The 10,138-nt window shown below is 32.3% G+C and overlaps 1 long non-coding RNA gene across 1 annotated transcript; it reads right to left on the bottom strand.

The window, feature by feature from the left end:
* Positions 1–480: 480 nt before the first annotated feature.
* LOC133675775 (uncharacterized) lies at positions 481–6,436 on the bottom strand. The gene is made up of 3 exons (XR_009835477.1): positions 5,424–6,436; positions 5,214–5,262; positions 481–1,024 (listed from the first exon to the last, which is right to left on the bottom strand). It is a non-coding gene; the product is annotated as an uncharacterized LOC133675775 (long non-coding RNA).
* Positions 6,437–10,138: the final 3,702 nt, after the last annotated feature.

The following is a 10,138-nucleotide window of genomic DNA, read 5'->3' as shown; positions in this document are numbered from 1 at the left end:
AAACCCATTAGAAGTTTCATTAAGTCTTTAAACTTAATTAATTCTTTCAATTTTCTTTCTTTCTTCATCTCGTTTTGTCAAAATATCTCAACATAGCTATTTTTCTAGTATTTTGGTCTGTTGCAACTTGAAGGTCTATCTCCTCATGTCCCGAAAATATTTTTGGATTTTATATTTCTAATTTTTTTTAGATTTCTGAATAAAAACATGTATATATTAATATTAAAAATCTTGAGGGGTAAAAAATTGAGTTATGATAATGGTCATGCATGTATTTTTTTATGATAGTTTCATATATTCAATTGCAATTGAGATATCCCATATATATATATATATATATACACACACACACACACACACACACACTTAGAGATAACCTTGTACCTAAGAATTAAAGGTATTGAAAAAGAATTTGGACTCGTTGTTTAAATTGAAACAAGAACCCGAAGTATGTGAAGACACCGTAAGGTCAGTTATACCTTAATAAGTTAGTTGCTGATATTTGTCCTAACAAAGAAAAAAGTGTTACATCACACAAAACATAATTTTATTCAGAACATCATGGTTTCTGAATTTTGCAGCAAAGAAAACAATATATAGTCCTCTTAAATAACCCTAATGGACCTTTATTGGGTTACAAGTCAATGAGCCCAAGCTTAATTAAAACATTGATTTTGAACCAAAATAAACTCAAACTAAAACACAAGCCCTAAACTAAATATAAATATCCAAATAATAAAATAAACAACAAATAAAATGTTAAAATAATTCATATTAATACAAAGAAATACTTCAATCCAAAAGTAATCTACCATTAGATACTTTCGCCCTCATTTTCTTGTGTAGCTAGGATAAATAAGAAATTCTTATAGGAAAAGAATTTTGAAACATTAAGAAATACTTACCACACTTGGAAACTATGTTGTTGCCCATTAAAGATCCTTGTACAACTAGGAAAGTCCAAAAATTAAGCTGCTGAATATCCTTGTACTATGAAGAAGAAAATCCTCTTCAAATAGGAAGTCTACAAGTCAAAAGACAACAATTAACAAAATTCGTATTGCATTTGCTGACTTGTATCGTAAGACCTTTCTAAACTCTGATTAACTTGAATTTAGCATAGAACAATATGTCTAGAAACTCATGGTAAAATTTTTACTCGATCAATTGGTTGATTTTAGAGTTATACTCAATAATATAACACTGAATAGTAAACACAACTATGTTATAATTTGAATTTCCTTATTCAACCCTTTTTGGTTCATATCATTCCTTCTCTCTTTAAGATGATTCATCCTTGAATCTTTCATGAAAAATACCCTCTAAAGGCAACAAACTACCATCAACCCAAAATAAGGTATCACCATTAAAACCCTTATTCTAAACATGGCACCTCATATAAAAGATATTCTCTCATTGCTCCTCTAAATCTCCCACCCTAACTTGCAAATTCGATGCTCGTTTCACCATAACCCCCCCTAACCAGATACTTAACACAATCATCATTAATATTTTTAAGTAGAGGCATCTCCTACTCATCACTAACATCACCATCAGTCATAACCTCACCATAAGCCTTCATAACAATAACTCGATTGTTTGGACACTACAAAGTAACATGATCAACTCTCAAATAACAAAAACATTTTATATCATAATTATGAGATGTAAGAGTTTTAACTTTACCTCTATTATTGGTGGAGATGTCCTCCTTCTTTTTTAGAGTCTAGAATCTCTCCCCTACATTCGGTTGAGATTAGGCAGCCCCCATATTAGCCTTTCAAGGTTACGAAGAACCTAACAGTTGGCTTGGTCATGACCTACTCATACATTTAAGTTGTCTCTCCATTTTTGTTGTCATATGCACTATGTTCTCCAACTCCACATAATGTTGCAACTCTAAAATATTCATGATCTTGTGATTCAACCCATTCAAGAACCTGTCATAGTGGCCTCTCTATCTTCTACCACATTAGCTCGAACCATTGTGATCTTAATCTCTTTATGGTACTCATCAACAATTTTTGTTTCTTAGCATAAACACAATAACTTTTGGTACAATTCCCTATAATAATGACTAGGGATAAATCATCTCCTCATAATAACCTTCATCTCCTCCTAAGTCTCAACAAGTCTCTCACAATTCCTTCTTCAACTCATCAGAAGCTAATCCCACCACACAATACTCCATGAACTCAATTATGAAAAGCTTAACCTACTTACCCTCCAAATACTTATGAGAATCAAACATGAGCTCCATCTTCTTCTCTCACTTCAAATACACCCTAAGATTATTTTTCCCTTGAAATGAGGGAATTTTCATCTTAATGCTACCCAAACTCCTATTCGCCTCATCATAGTACCTAAAATTACCTATATAATCTCCTTGGACAAAGTACCCATCTCTCCTAACTTCCTCATACCTACAGCTTCTAGGCTGCCCAAACAAATCTTCATGGCCTAAAGGCATACTATCATAATTCTCATCACTCATCTCAGTAAAATCATCATCAACAATGCAACTAACACATCTTTCATACCTCTTAACATTTTTTCCACCCTGATGAGCTTTATTTTGAAAACCATCAATTTTAACATCACATTTCTCCCTTCTTTCCACCATATCCTTTGAATTACCTATTAACTTGTTCATCATTTTCATCTATTGTGCTAAGGCTTGAATTTGAAAAGCTAGATTTTTAATTGAAAGTGTCATCTTGGTATTGTTCGACCTCTTTAAATCTGTAAAATTTGAGTGATAAAAAATTATTTCCTCACTCACTCCCTCATGTCTTAAAACGATGTATAACCTCATTTTTATTATTTAAAAGCTCTCGATTCATCACAGTTGAATAACATCGCATTAATGTTCATTTCAAGTTGTTCCATATGGTGGATATACAATTTGCTCAAATAAATATCTCTAAAATAGTGACTATCTTAGTTAGTTCATATTATATCCCTTTTTTGGCAACAAATCCCTATGAGCAATTTGAATTAATGTTTGCATAAACAAATAGCAGTCATGACTTTTCAATAAATAAAATTGGTATTTCTTCAAATTCATTAATCTAGCTATGTTCAAAGCATATCCATCAACAAATCATAAACTCTTAAGCCATTCATAGACAAGAAGTTGTGAATCTTTGTCTAAAATAAAGATGTCTTTAGGCGTTGTGATCCATAACCTATCACTAAAAACTCCATATTACGATGGTCACAATACAAAGCTAAATTCATTCTAGCTTTAATATTATCCTTTGTTTCCCCTTTCATATCCATGACCGTGTTAAAAATGTTGTCAAGAACATTTTTCTTGATATGTATGACATTCGAATTATAGCAAATGACATTAGTCTTTTAATAAGAAAGATCCAAAAATATACTTCGCTTTACCCAATTGTGGATCACATCAAAACCAAAAAAATTCTATTTGCCAAAATAAAAACTAAATACAATGCCTCATACTATGAAACTACATCATACAATTCTTTACCTAATAGTACTAGTGATGTAACATCCATTTTTATTTTACCTTTCAAGAAGTCCTTTATGTTGTTTTTATATCGATGACAACTTGGAAATAATCTCTAGTGGAAATTAAAGAAAAAAGCTTTGCCACTATTTGTTAAGGTTAATGCCTTATTTTTTTTCTATATAGTATGAATAAAATAATTTTTCATATGTGCTCCAACCCGAAACAATCTCATACTCAAGAAAATCATTTATAATCTACATCAATGCTATCTTTATCTAAAAATTATATTTTCTTGAGACATCATATGTCACAACCTCAACTCATCATACTTGATTCAATTCATTAATTAATGGTTGAAGATAAATATCTATATTTCTACATGGACTATAAGGACCAGATATGACCACAAACAAGAATATGAATTCTAGCTTCATACACATCTCTAGGGGCCAATTGGAAACTATTAGTATGACCGGTCAACAAGAATAGGGTGCACCAAATGGTCCAAATGGATTAAATCTATTTGTACACAAGCTAAGACATATATTTTGTACTTCCATTAAAAACTGAGTATACACTCTATTAAACTGCTTCCAAGCTTCACAATCAAAATGGAGCATCATGACTCCATCCACTGAATCATATGAATGATGCTATGTCATATGCTCGATAGCCTTTGAATATATCAATAACATTTACAGCCTATGAGTGATTGGGAAGTAACCAACTGTTTTTGTATGCGACAAGTGTCCTTTCTTTACCATTGTTAGGTTTATACCAATCATGCAACAAGTTTTGCACTCAGTAAAATTTATATATTTATCGTAGGATAATATGCAAAAGTTTGGACACATTATTTTTTGGTATCATAGGCCAAAAAGTTTCATCATGGATTTTGCAGCATAAAAGTTGTTTTTCAGCCTATTCTTTTCAGGTAACATGTTTTTAGCCTATTCAATGACGTTACCATAACCGGCCCCACTCAAACTATAATTTGACTTGATGGTAAAAACTCATGTTATTGTCGATAATTTACTGTGAGTTGTGCACTCATTCAATAATGGTTCATCAAAATCTTTTAAAAGTTTTAAAAACCTAACTGTATCTATATTTAGTTCTTCATCTAAAAAGGATGTTATATGAACCTTTATTTGAATAACTATGATTCATTCTCATTACATTTATCATCATATATACTCCTAAGTGGATTATTATTATCATTTGTAAACCCATGTTACTAGAACTGGAAGTTGAGCCAATCATTTTTTTTAACATGATTTCACGAGGAACATAGAATTTTTCATATGCATACCAATATAAATGTTATATGACAAATTATTTTTTAAGTAGATGCATTATCACAATATCTTTATGGTAGAGGTTTTTATTATTACACTTTATAAATGAACATCTAATTCTACTTGTACTAATATTCTTTGGTTTATAAAATATAAATTAATAAAACTTTCAATCCTTAAAAATAATTTTTCCTATACAACTCTCCTGGAAGACCATAACCATCATAAAAATAAAATAAACCTTGCCATACTTTTTATTCAAAACCAGTGCCATAAGGTTTAGGTGTCATCGAAAATAAAATAAAAGTTTCATTTCTTTCCTTTCAATTATCAGTTGTAATAAGCCTATGTTAATCTGGTAACATGAAAGGTTATGAAGATCCGACTATGAACCAAAATTAAAGAGAGAAGTTTGTTAAATGGAGAAAGGGCGTTACTCTGAGCTATGCTTCTAGTTTGAGATGAAAAGTCACTTCCTTGTTTCACCTAAAGGGAAAGAAATGAGTCAGATTAAATAAATAAAAAAGGAAGCAAATAGCATTTTCAAGGGCTTCAATCACACACCCAAGAGCTAAAATGAAAGCAAGCAAAAACTAATTCCAATTACATCAAAGAAGTGTCAGTGGCAGAAGAGAAGAGCATCTTACTGCTTTTCAAGAAGGCTTCAAAGATTTTCCACCTTAACATTTAAGAGATCAACCTGGAATTCAAATAAATAAAATTCCAAAATATTGCCAGTGCATTAACATGTATCCTACAAATTTTATAGTTTTAGAATATAGCACGAAAACTGTATCCAAGCATCAACAGCCACTAACTAACCATGGAAATTGTAAGAAACCATAGTCGAAATCCTAGAAAATAAAAAGATAAGAAAATCAAAAGTTGAATATGTAATTGAGGAACACCTCCAAGTTGAATCGAAGCCACAGAGAAAATTATGGAGTTTTCAATTAATTGTGAAGCTAGGGTTTTGGCTTTAAGAATTGAAGGCTTCTTATTATTCTCTCTTCCTGTTCTTGTTTCGTTTTTGTGGGGATAATTGAAAGAGTCGTTGGAGCAACGGCTACATGTACTGGAAGATGAAGAAAAATCAGCTGGGTTTTGGTGTAAGCTGGGTTTTGGCTTTTTTCAATATATGTAGGAATGGCTTCTTTGTGGGAGAAATGGCATTTTGCTATTTTCCCCGTTGGAGTGAGTTAAATAGAGATAAAAAGCCAAAAAAATTGCATTTTTTCAGTTTGGCTTTTCATTTAGCATTATCGTTGGAGATGCCCTAATAAAAAGTACAGTGGATTGCAATAAGAGATGAACAAGAACTCATTTTTTTGTCTCCTTTTTTCTCTTTTTTGAATTTCTTAACCTGAAATCATGTTTTTCAATTCAACCCTGTTTTTTTTGTAGACTAGACCAACAGAAAAGAGAGAAAAAGCGCAAAACAGACAAAAGAAAAAAAGGAGAAGGAAGGTGCCGTGGAGAAGAAAAGGTGTAGAGAGAGAAAGGAGATGGTGTTGTTGGTGGTGTTCAGTTTTTCTCCTTTTTCTTACACAAACTGATAAATGAAAAAAGAAGAAAAGGAGGCACCAAACTGACAAAATAAAAAGAAGGCAGGGAAGCCGCGAAAGAGAGCCCCTTGCTTTCGTGTCACTATAGCTGGGGATGGTGGTGATTCTTCTACGATAAAGTGGAATCTGTCAAATAGAAAAGAAAAAAGATACATTATCAGAAATCCTTGTTCTTTGATGTTTTCTTACGTTACCTCTTTGGATATTGATGGGCTTTGATTGGGATTGGGATTGTGTTTTGTAGTTTTTATCTTCCTTTATTGTGTTGTGATTCTTTATGTTAAGGTGCAATTTCTATATTATGGTCTTGAATAAATGCAGAGAGTAAGGAGGATTCTTCAAGGGTGATGAGCCAGGTTGCTAAAAACACTTGATGTTTGTATTCTATTTTTTTATTTTTCAGGGGGGGCTTTTTTCAAGCTTCTAGTGGCACATTTTGTGTTCATCTTGGATCTTGATCATCCATGCTGTTTTCGACATCACTATTTATTGGCTTTTGTTTTGTTTCTCTGTGTGCTTCACCGTTTGGAAAGGTGTTTTATTGAAGATGTCCAAGTGTCACTTTGCTTTATTGACCGCTCACTTATATTCTGAAGATCGATCAACGACATCACAATGCAAAACATGTATGGCTCTGTTATGATTCTTTAGCTAACAACAAGGGCATGCAACCTCTTGTTATGGACCAGTGTTGTTGAGGGGAGCTTCATTGTCTGCTTCTCTTCTTCGTTACTTGTTGTATTACAGGCTGAGTTTCTAGTGATCGAACTATATTGTCATAGAATTTGCTTTGTATATTTGTTGTTTTTTCACTACACCATTAAACAGTTTTACCAACGGATTAATTCCGTCGGTGTAAGCCATGACATCCGTCGGTAAAATTATCGTTGATGGTCTCACCGACGGAATAAATCCATCGGTATACTACTTGTCGGTAATTCCCCGTTCCATTGCTGATTCTGTCAGAAATAAAAAAACAACCACCGACGGAACACCGACGGAATTACAAGCGGCGACACGCGGCAAAAAAAATTCCTCGCAGGAATATTACCGACGGAATAAATCCGTCTGTATTTTCAACAGTAATCACCGACTGATATTCCATCGGTGATGGTGGCATGGCGATAAATGTTTCAGAACCCCGTCAAATACCGACATTATATTCCGTCGGTAATAGTAATAGTAAACACCGACGATATATTTCTGTTGGTAATTGTGGCATGGTTGGTAGTTGTTTGGCAACTCTCGGTAAAATACCGACGGCCGGTTTCTGTCAGTAAAGCCGTCCGTATGTATTTAAAATATATATATAAAAATTATTAATAGTAAAAAAGCATAATAAACAAATAAAATTGTATTAAACATTAAAAATATAAAAATAATGTTAAATAATATTCATCCAAGTATTCATTACAAATTTAATGTGTTTTAAAAAAATTAAACTAGAATAGCGGCGGAGCTTGAGGAGGAGGAGGAGGATGGTTCTTCCCGGGACTGTACGGCTAAAAAGAAGTTGCACATGTATCATCACCCATCCTTGATCTAATCTCCATGACCATTTGACGGAGCTGATCATAATTCATCAAGAGTTATTCATATTGTTTTTTCAAGGCCACGAACTCCTCAGACTGGGTGCTCGATACTGATGGAGAGCTCCCAACGGTTGAGAAACTACGGGCCGACCGCAAGTTTTCGGGCATAGTGTTGGAAAGCCCGTAGACCTGATTTTTGTCGGGTCACCAGACGATCCCACCTCCATCCACAAATCCAAATCGAAATATGGATGGGTTGAAGGATCATCCCCACATCTCTCCCTCAACCAGCTATTATAGGTCTCCTGAATTTTTTTTAAAAAAATCATCATATTCAATTCAAGAAAATTATAAATTACAAAATAAAATGATTGAACAAACATACCACGAAGTGCTGAGCACGGTTGTCCACGAATTGTTGCACCCCCTTTTGGCGGTCTTGACTCCGCACACGTGTCTCTACAAATAGCTCTATTAGACTCAGCTGACGTCCAAGAGACGCAGCCTGTAAGGAAAAAAAAAAGTTGCAAGTTAAATATATTTATAAGCAACAACAAATTAATTAACGATATATTTCATGTAAATTAATCTTATCATCCGCTTTGCATGTGCGCTGAACGGAACAGAGCCGCCGGTGTGCATGGTCACCGAACCATGAATTTATTAGTTCTGGTTGTTGGCGCCGGACTGTGAGCACCGTGAGAACCGCTCTGAGGTCACGTGCTTAATATATGTCATCCATATATCTCCCGAGATGAACAGCGATTTGAATTCCTGCCAAACCGCCACCTCATTCCATCCTTCAAGACCGTTATTCCTCGCATGTCTTTTTTATTTTATTTTTGATGTCATACCAAAACTCACAACCTACTTTCATAGTAACAAATTAGAATTTTGGAACATAAAATTATAAAAGAAAAATAAATATTAATTATGATGTTACCTAGTTGTCGCGTGATTCTCCCATACCCTCCTCGCTGCTAGAAGAACTAGCTGCAACCGTCTGCTGACGACGTGCTGTAGAATTCATTCTACGCATCTACACAAATTTATACGAATAATTACATAATTAACTTCGATTATTTAATAAAAATTCAACAGCACCTCCCCTATACTAGAGGCTACCCATAATTTTCAAACCTGCAAATCTTTACAATAACCACAAACCAATTGACTCCATTAAAATATCTTTTATACAACCTAACATCTATAGAAATTCAACATCTATATATTTTCAACTAACATTTATAGAAATGCATAAATGACAATTAAAATTGATGGAAATAATAAAAAAACATAACAATCAATAATATAATAAAATTGAGACAACAATGAAATTTAATTCTTCATTTCCAATTATCATTTCAATGGAAAATTCAACAATAAAATTATATTAGAGACTACATCTACACAAATAAAAAGACTAAATTATCAAATAATTATTACAATACAAACAATAAAAATAATTAAATTTTCATTTAACACAATTACACAAATTTATACGAATAATGAAATAATTAAATTTAATTATTTAAAAAAATTCGTCAGCACCTCTCCTATATTAGAGACTACCTACAGTTTTCATACCCACAAATATTGATAATTACACAAATATTGCAAAATCAACTCTATACAACCTAACATCTATAGAAATTCAACATCTATATATTTTCAACTAATATCAATACAAATTCAAAAATAACGATCAAAATTAATCAAAATAATACAAAACATAACAAACAATAACATCATAAAATTAAGATAAACTAATTAAATATAATTCTATATTTCAATTAACATTTTAAAGGTAAATTCAACAATAACAATTCAAATTTAACAAAATCTTCTAGATATTATGACAATATAAACAATCAAATAAATTTAACAAATTAAAAGAAAAAACTAAAGCACAATACATAAATTCAAAATAAATTTAGGAATGAAAAATGTTACCTTAATATAATGTTGATTTCAAGATTTTATATACAAACAATACACAAAACAAAGAAAACCACACAAACAATCATAATTAAAATAAAATAAAATAAGTAAAAAAAATACAAAGATAAAGAAAGAAAAATACATATCTTTTAATATGTCGAAAACTACCAACATAACAATAAAAAGTCTTGCAAAAACCTAATACAAACGGAGAGGAGAAGAGGAGATGAAATGAGGAGCGGAGCAAATATGATAATAATAATATTTTGGGCGGTGGCATTAAATTCCGTCGGTATTTAATTGAAAATCGTGCAAAATTTTGGG

Source organism: Populus nigra, chromosome 16 (assembly GCF_951802175.1).
Source record: "Populus nigra chromosome 16, ddPopNigr1.1, whole genome shotgun sequence".
In the NCBI taxonomy this organism is placed as follows: Eukaryota; Viridiplantae; Streptophyta; class Magnoliopsida; order Malpighiales; family Salicaceae; genus Populus; species Populus nigra.
The sequence above is the reverse complement of the archived record's forward strand: the minus strand, read 5'-3'. Positions and strand labels throughout refer to the sequence as shown.